Here is an 8,288-nt window from a genome sequence, read left to right as displayed (position 1 = left end):
CAGGACTTCTCATGATGGGCATCTCATTTGACCTTTCCATGATAAGTGGAGAGGCCAGAGCAATGACCTCTGCAGTGTGAGAGCAAGATAGAAGCACTATGTTTCCCAGGTCAAAGGGCAGACCTGCACTCTCCAGCACGAGCCTGCAAATCCCTTCTGCCACATCTGGACTCTGAAAGGCAAGAGGAAAATCAAGGAGTCTTAGAGTAGAATGGCATCTAAGAGCACCTCTCCAGGTTTCTTATTTGGTGGACAAGGAAAGAAAGTCCAGAGAAGGGTGGCTTACATAGGGTTGCACAGTTAGGAAGTGAGGGACCAGGAGTCTCACAGGGGCAAGCTGGGTCTAGAGCCCATTAGGGCATTCTTGGCACACACTTGGTTTCAGGACCATTCTTTGCCCCAGCCATCCTCTGTCATGGCTACTGTGGAGGCAGGGGCCAGGTGTGAACACTGGTAGAGAGCTGAGGAAGAAGATGAGATAGAGCAAGTTCCAGGTGGTGGTGGGAAGCACTGAAGTTGCTGAAAAGGCAGAAGGGCGCTGTGACTTCCTCACCAAGTACTGTCCTGTGCTGGTTTGCATAAGAAAAGCAGACAGGAGGGGACTGTGGAGACACCCTGAGCTGCTAAAGTCTGATGCCAAGTGAGGGCCTGGAGGAGGCAGTGTGGATGGCGGGTTAGAGCAAGGGGAACACACAGGGATACCGAGCAGGAAATGATTAGCCTTGGGGTGCTGTGGCTCCAAAAACACCAACACCTCCCATTCTGGGAGACCCTCCCCTTTGCCAGCCCCTTCCAGACTGCAGGGCTGAGAGGCACAGGGGGCAGGAGAGGGGACAGCTGAACTCCAGCACCAGTGATTGAGCTGAGGGTAAACATGCCCCGCCTTTGTTCTTCTTAATCTAAATTGAATCTGGGTGGGGAAAGATTACAGAGGATGTCAGTGAAAACCCAGCTGCATTTCAAACTTACACTGATCAGAATAGAAATGGTCTTGGAGGCTTTGAGGAGCAGTAGGCTGGTCCCAGTTCAAGGCTTACTTCACTTTAATTCACATCCTTTTGTGGAGCAAGGGACAGGAATAACTTCACAATTCTAAAAAACCAAGGCTCTGGTCACTGGCAACTGTGGGGAGGCCAGGGAGACTCTGAGGCTGGCATCACACTCTCCCACGTGGAGGCCAGACTTCTCGGGGTCCAGAGGCTTCCCCGGGCAGCAAGAGGAGCCACATGCTCATCAGTGCACCTCCACCAAGGAGGCGCCAGTGCATGACCTCTGGGGCATGGAGATGTCCCTGCCCCCGATCTCCCAGGCCTTCGCCTTTACCACCCAGCCTTACAAGCCCCAGTTGTGGAGGCAGAGGGTGCTAGAGATGGCAGTAGCCCTGCCTGAGTCTGTCCACTGTGAAGCTTCCCACACCACTGCCCCTTATAGAAAGAGAATATTCTCCTGTGTCCATGCCTGCCTGGTCTCCAAGGCCCAGCCTGCCAGTGCCCCTTTCTGATAATTCCAGCAAGGGGTGGGGCAGAGCCTGGGATGCTGGCAGTCAGCTTCCTCTGTTTCCTTAGAGCATAGAGGAAGATGACCCCACATTCCTCCTTATCTCTCCTGAAATTAAGCAGCATTCTTTCACCCTGCAAAAAAAGCAGTCCACGGGTATTTTCATGTTAATCTAAATTAAATCTGCAAATGGAAAGAAGGCCTCCTGTGAAAACAGGCCACACCCACCAGCTGCTGGCAGGCACCTGAGGAAGAGGTCTTCCTAGTGACTAGGTGGTGCACCCGTGAGGGCCCTGCTGGACTGGGGAGGGAACATGGGCCTTGATGCCTGACCTACCTTTGCAGAGGTCCCTGGAATTCTAGATGTCATGTATTTAAACAGTCCATCCAGTGGTGTCAGAGTGAGAAAGGGAAAAGTAGAGAGGTGTGCTGAAATCTTTCTGCCTAACAAGCCAGGATTTGCAAGGCAGAAGCCAACAAGGGCCATTGCTTTTCCTCTTTTATAAATTCAAGGTCTCTAGAACCCACGTGGCCAGAGCTAACTTGGCCTGAAATCTCACCATGGGCCTCACTCTGGGCTACACCGTTTTGTCTCTAGAGGACTCTTCTCAAAGTGAGATAATCTGCTGTTCCTGGTGAGGAAGATCCAGATAGTGGGACACTAGATCAGGGTAGTGAGTCATTGCAAAAATGAAGTCTTCAAGTACCTTATGCAGCTGATAGGGTTAGCAGATAAAATACAAGATGTCTACTTAAATTTGGCTTGTGTATAAACAATAGATTTGTGTTTGTATTGTTATGGAAACTGGTCTGGATCACCTGGCAGAAGAACAAGACAGCACTTGGAGATCTTGGAAGGCAGGAAGTTTATTTTACACCAGTGGGCTCAGAGGAGATCATTCTCCAGAGGTCTGAGGCCCGAGCATAAGCAGAGGGAACAATTTATAGTCTGCTACTGCCACATTCCTCATTATAGTAATTTGGTGTAACAAACAAGGTGGGAAGAAGAACCCAGAAGGGGAGTCTTGGGTCAAGGACAGGAATTTCCCTATCAGTCCTGTCAGCCATCTAATAACAGATTTTTTTCCTCTAGTATAAGAACATATCATGCAATATCTGAGGCATATTTATATGAAAAAATAATCATTTATCTGAAATTCAAATTTAACGGGACATTTGTATTTTTCTTTGCTAAGTCTGGCAACACCAGCTGCTGAGGGCCAGTCGCATCTTGGAAATGACACCCAGGGAGATACAAATCTAGTGTTCCCCCAAACTAGTCAATCTTTCAGGGAAGGGAGCAGACAACCCAACCAGGAATTGCCTCATTACTGTACAAAAGCCACCACTTCACAAGTTTACAAATGGAACCCTGTCTTTATCAATGTCTGCTTAGTGAGGTCTTCCCTGTCTGAAGAAATAGGCACATCCCTTGCCCCAGTCACATTGGGACTGCTGTTTCATTGGAGTCCCCTGGAGTCAGGGCTTTTGGATTTTGTTCTGCTTCTTCTGGGTACAACCTCTCGAAAGCTCAGTTATCACATCTGTAAAATGGGATTAATAATCTCTTCTATATCTTTCCATTAATTATCAGGAACAAACAAGAAATTCTAGGAAAATATTTGGTGAACCATGAAGTATTTTAAATAAAATGCCACACAGGAGTTGTGTTGCTCTCAAAATATGATTATCAAATTCCACTGAGCAGAAATGTTTCATCTGGTCCTTCCTGCCTCTTCAGCCCCACGTTGCAAAGCAGGTTTTTCTCATGGTGCCATTGTCTTGCTATTTCATGGGCTCCACATGGGTGTGGGCAGGGGACTGGCTGCCTGTCAGAGTGCAGTGGCTTACCACAGACATTTACAATCAAACCTCTCATCCCTTGTTCCCACATCTGCCAACAAATATTAGCATTCCATTAGTATTCTTCAGCTTGAAGTACATTTGCTTCTTTTTAAAGAAAATAAAGCCTTCAGGGCACGAAATTAGTCAGGAGTGGGTATGATTTAAGCTATTTGATTTACCTAAAATATATAGATTGATAGATAACAAGGACATATCTGTGCATATAGGTTTTGCTGCCACACTTCCAACAACATACTCAACAAATGCTCCTGAGCCTATTCTGTGTTGGTTCTGCCCTCTGGGAAGTGTAAGCAGGGCTGCTGGAGCTGCTCAGTGTCAGGGTGCCTATTAGACCCTTCTCCTGCCCAGGCTTTACAGCACAGCACCCCAGCCTCAGATCAGGCCCTGCCTCTCTCCACATCCTCCCCACCCTGCCTCTCTGGAGTGAGCAGATGGGGCCCCACCAATGTCCCCAGATCAACGGGCTGCACTGGATTTGGCATCACCTGGCAAGGCTGGGGGCCTCGCTGCCCCAGAACTAGCACTGGCCTTCACTCTTACACACTGCAGGGAGGTTGAGGGGTCTCTTTCATGGTTAAACCTGCTGAGCCTCAGCTTTCATAGGAATCCAGCAGATTGAGTCAGAGCTTTGTGGCAGCCCAACATTGACTCAGCTCATATCCTTCCCTGCTTCCTTTCTGGTTATTGGTGGACACTACTTATCTGCCTTATCCTGCCAGAGATATCTCTATCTCCAGAGTGAGGCCAGCAGCTGCTCTCAGTACCTACTTCAGGGCTAGGCACACAGAGATATGTAGATTTGGACTCAATTAGAATTCTTAGAAATCTACACCAAAGTATTTTCCAGACTAGTTAAAAACAAATAAATCCACAAAAACTATGGAGCACATAGCAAGACAAGTAGCATACGGTAGTATTGGATCATCTTCCAAGCAGGGAAATCAGCTCTGACTGAACCAGTGCAAGCCTGTATGTAGGTTCCTCTAGGGGGAAGAGACCATTTATACACCATAAGCATGGCTGCCTGAGAATGTCATAGGAAGTCTCCTTGCAGATCACCCGTGCCTGCCAGATGGGCCCAGGGTAGAGCAGGGGTAGAAGGTGGCAGGGAGATGCAGAGTGACAGGAAGAAGTTGACACCCCAGGAGTGTGGGAGGACAGCAGAGCTGAGCATGCAGTGATAGCCACTTTCAGCAGTCATTTTGGAGGAATATGCTCAGAAGCCTGCCCACACCCATCTCCCACCCCCCAGCTAGGTAGGTGTTTTTCTTCAGGGCAGACAGTGTCTTCTCACTCCTTAAATCACCCAGAGATTGTGGTTCTGGGGCATGATCACCTGTGGGGATGGGGAGGGGCACAACAGGGCTTGCAGGGAAGGGAGAGAAGGCTGGCTTCTGATGAGAAGCTCCAAATCCTCCTGGCTTAGCACAAAAAAAAACTATGTCAGGTGCCAGGAGACTGAGTCCTAGCCTTGGCTCCATCTGGGTGTCATTCAGCACTGCATCACTTTTGACTCTCAGTAGTCACCTCCCTGTATAACCGGGGGGCGTTTCTTCTCTCATTCACTTAAGAGTATGCATTAGTACCTACTGTATGCCAGGCACTGGTCCAGGCACTTGGGCTACATTAATCCCTAGTATGGAGGTAAATGTGCTCAGGATATAACTCTGAATTGGGTGGTCAGGGGAGGCCTCATTGATAAGATGCCACTTTGTGATTTTCTTTTCCTTCAACCTGGAATGGCAAGGTCCATGAGTAATGAATTGTTCACATACAAATAGATGAGGCCAAGAAAACCTTAATCTTTTTGCAAGTGAAGATGAATAACTTATAAATTTGGAAACTAGGTTTGTGAATGATTATACTTACATTAATTTAATTATATCAGTCTGTTTAATAATGTCTTATTAATCCAGTAGAAGACTTCCTTTAAAAAGTAATGAAAAATGGCATTTGAATTATTTCTGAAACAAATTGTGCCCTGGCCCCGGTCTCCTTGACAAGTCATAAATGAGGCCATTTTGGTGGACATGTGACATCTGCTCTTCTAGGTACATTGCTCTTCCAGCTTCTGTCTCACACTTGTTTCTGGCTTCTGGCACCCTGTCTTATCGGCCTTTCACAAAGCTGGCTGTTTTCTCTCATGTTTCTGTCTAATGAAATGCAGAAAAAGAGATCCAGAGGAAAAACATAGAGAGTGGGAGATGGGGTAGAAGTTGTGGAGAGAGACTTCATCTTAAGGAAGCAGATAGCAGTCTCTCCTTCCCAAGGTTTCTTCAACAGTCAGAGAGGTCCCATTAGCTGTGGGAATGGAGGGTTGCTCACACATGCCTGCGTATGGAAGAAAGAATTTCTAGAAGCTCTTTGAACAATGCTAGAACAAAGTTAGGCTACCCTATACAAACTTGGGATCCTGCTTCCTTGTTCCCAGAATCTTATTAAAATATTCTCCCACCCCACCCACATCTCCAAGCCTTAGGGGTGAGGGAGAAAGGCAAATGACTTTGTTCAGGATAATCACACCTGTGCTATGCAGTCTCTTTAGGTGGGGGAAGCTCAGAGCTTGGAACCCCAGTTTCCTCTCTCCCGCAGGTCATTCAATAGGTAAATTGCATTACTAGTAAGCTGCATCACATAGACAAGGCACAAAGATGCCAAGTGCTTGGAAGAATTCCTTGGAAGTCTCTCTACCCACAGGGTCATAGGGGAGCCCAGGAAGTTGGTCTCTTTTAGAGCATGGCCTGATCTTTCCTTTTAGCTAAGTATTCCACTTTACCAACTATTTCATTGTACTACCCAAGAAGGAGAGAGCAGGAGCCTCTAAGGCAGACCTGCTTGATAAAAGGGGAGACTGGTGCTGGCTGCCAAGTCCAGAACTGATTCATATGAACTGGAGGAGTTACATCAGTGAGGAGAAAGTTGGAGGGAGGATTTTTGGCTCCCAAACCACCTGACTTAGCAGGATAGGGCTTGGAAGAGAAGACCCTAAGCCCATTTCTACCCCATGGGTCAGTTAATGGTAGAGAATGGCCCATCAAGAGTCAAGCTATGAAGGAGAGTGATAGTAGTGGTGGGGGTAATGAAGATGATGCTGGTAGAAGCAGCCCAAGTGTCCATCCACTGATGAATGGATATAAAAAATGTGTGTGTGTGTGTGTGTGTGTGTGTGCACATGTGGATAAAATGGAATATTTCTCTGCCATAAAAAAGAATGAGATCTTGCCATTTGAAACACCATTGATAGATCTAGAGAGTATTATGCTAAGTGAAAGAAGTCAGGCAGAAAAAGACAAACAACATATGATTTCACTTATATGTGAAATCTAAAAAAAACTCAAACAAAAAAAAAAAGCAGAATCAAACCTATAAATACAGACAACTGATGGTTGCCACAGGGAAGCAGGGAGGGGGATTGAACAAAATGGGGGATGTAGAGTGGGAGATACAGATTTCCCATTATGGAATAAATAAGTCATGGAAATAAAAGGTACAGCATAGGGAATAATGGTATTGTGATGGTGTTGTATGGTGACAGATGGTAGCCATGCTTGTGGTGGGCGTAGCATAACCATATGGAGGTGTTCAATCTCTATGTTGTATACCTGAAACTAATATAACATTGTGTGTCAACTATACTAAAAAAAAAAAAAAAAAAAAAGTGCTAGTGCTGCTGGTGGAGAATATAATGAGGACACTTCTTTTATACTCAGTTCTTTGTCACATAGGCCTACCTACATAACAATTTACTTCATCAAAGCCATCAAGAGAGAGAGTCAATAAAGAAAATCAGCTAGTAAGATGAAAATTAGAATCTCCAAAAATTTTAATTTTGGAAGTGACACCCATCACTTTTACTATATTCTATGAGTTAGAAGCAAGTTACAGGTTGCTAGTCCAGCCCATATTCCAGGGGGAAAGATGTTCACAAAGGCGTGAACACCAGGAACTGGATATCATTGGGAGACAGTAACTAACCCACAGAATTAACCCACAGCTAAATTCAGTTGCATGAGAGATCCTAGGTGAAATCGGCAAAGGAATAGCACAAACAGCTCAAAGAATTGTGAGGAAAAAAATGTTATTGAAGCCGCTAAATGTGGGGGGTAGGGGTGGTTATACAATAAAACAACTGAAGCCATTCAATTTCATATCAGAAATGGTGTCATGCTTTAACAAAAACCTAAAACATGTGGCATGAACTTTGAGACTGAGGAACAAACAAGGGCTATAAAAGTGGCTTCTGGAAAACTGCTGGTAGAGGCTGAAAATTCCTTTAGGAAGCTGGAGGGAGAACAATGTTTCTTAAGTGGTGGTGGAGTAATTGAAAAGAATTGCCTCTGGTAAGTTGGTAGATAGAAAATAAACCTAATGAACTTATAGATAGGATTAAGGTGGTTTCCAGGCAGTATGTGGAATGTATCAACTGGCTCTTTCTTTCTAATTTGTGGAGTAAACTGAAGAAGGAACTGCTCAATTTGCAATCAGACTTTAGAGCAAATATAAGGGAGCCAGGATTTTCTAGTATGGAAAATAAAACTTTTTTCTCATCATCAGTTCTTCAACCAGAAAAATTCCCTCTGAGTAAATTGAAACCTGAGTGGAAATTAAATACAGGGTGCAACCACCTAAATGTGGCTTCAGAGTCAACATCAAATTAAGGATATGGTAGGGAAATCCAAATGCAAACTCCTGACACTGCCCCTTTGGCCAAGATAGTAAATCAAAAGTAATACCACATTCTGAGAGACTAAGAGAAAAATTACCAGGTGTACTCACAACTGCAAAGAAAAGACCTCCCCCCCCACACCCACTCCCGAAACCAGCCAGGGCGTGCCCAGTTGTAGTCTGACATAAAGGCAGGAACCAATCAAGTTCTGCTGAGTGGTTTGAAATAAAGGTGGGAACCAATCAAGTTCTGCTGAGCT

This window comes from Panthera leo, chromosome E2 (assembly GCF_018350215.1).
Source record: "Panthera leo isolate Ple1 chromosome E2, P.leo_Ple1_pat1.1, whole genome shotgun sequence".
Lineage (NCBI taxonomy): Eukaryota > Metazoa > Chordata > Mammalia > Carnivora > Felidae > Panthera > Panthera leo.
The sequence above is the reverse complement of the archived record's forward strand: the minus strand, read 5'-3'. Positions refer to the sequence as shown.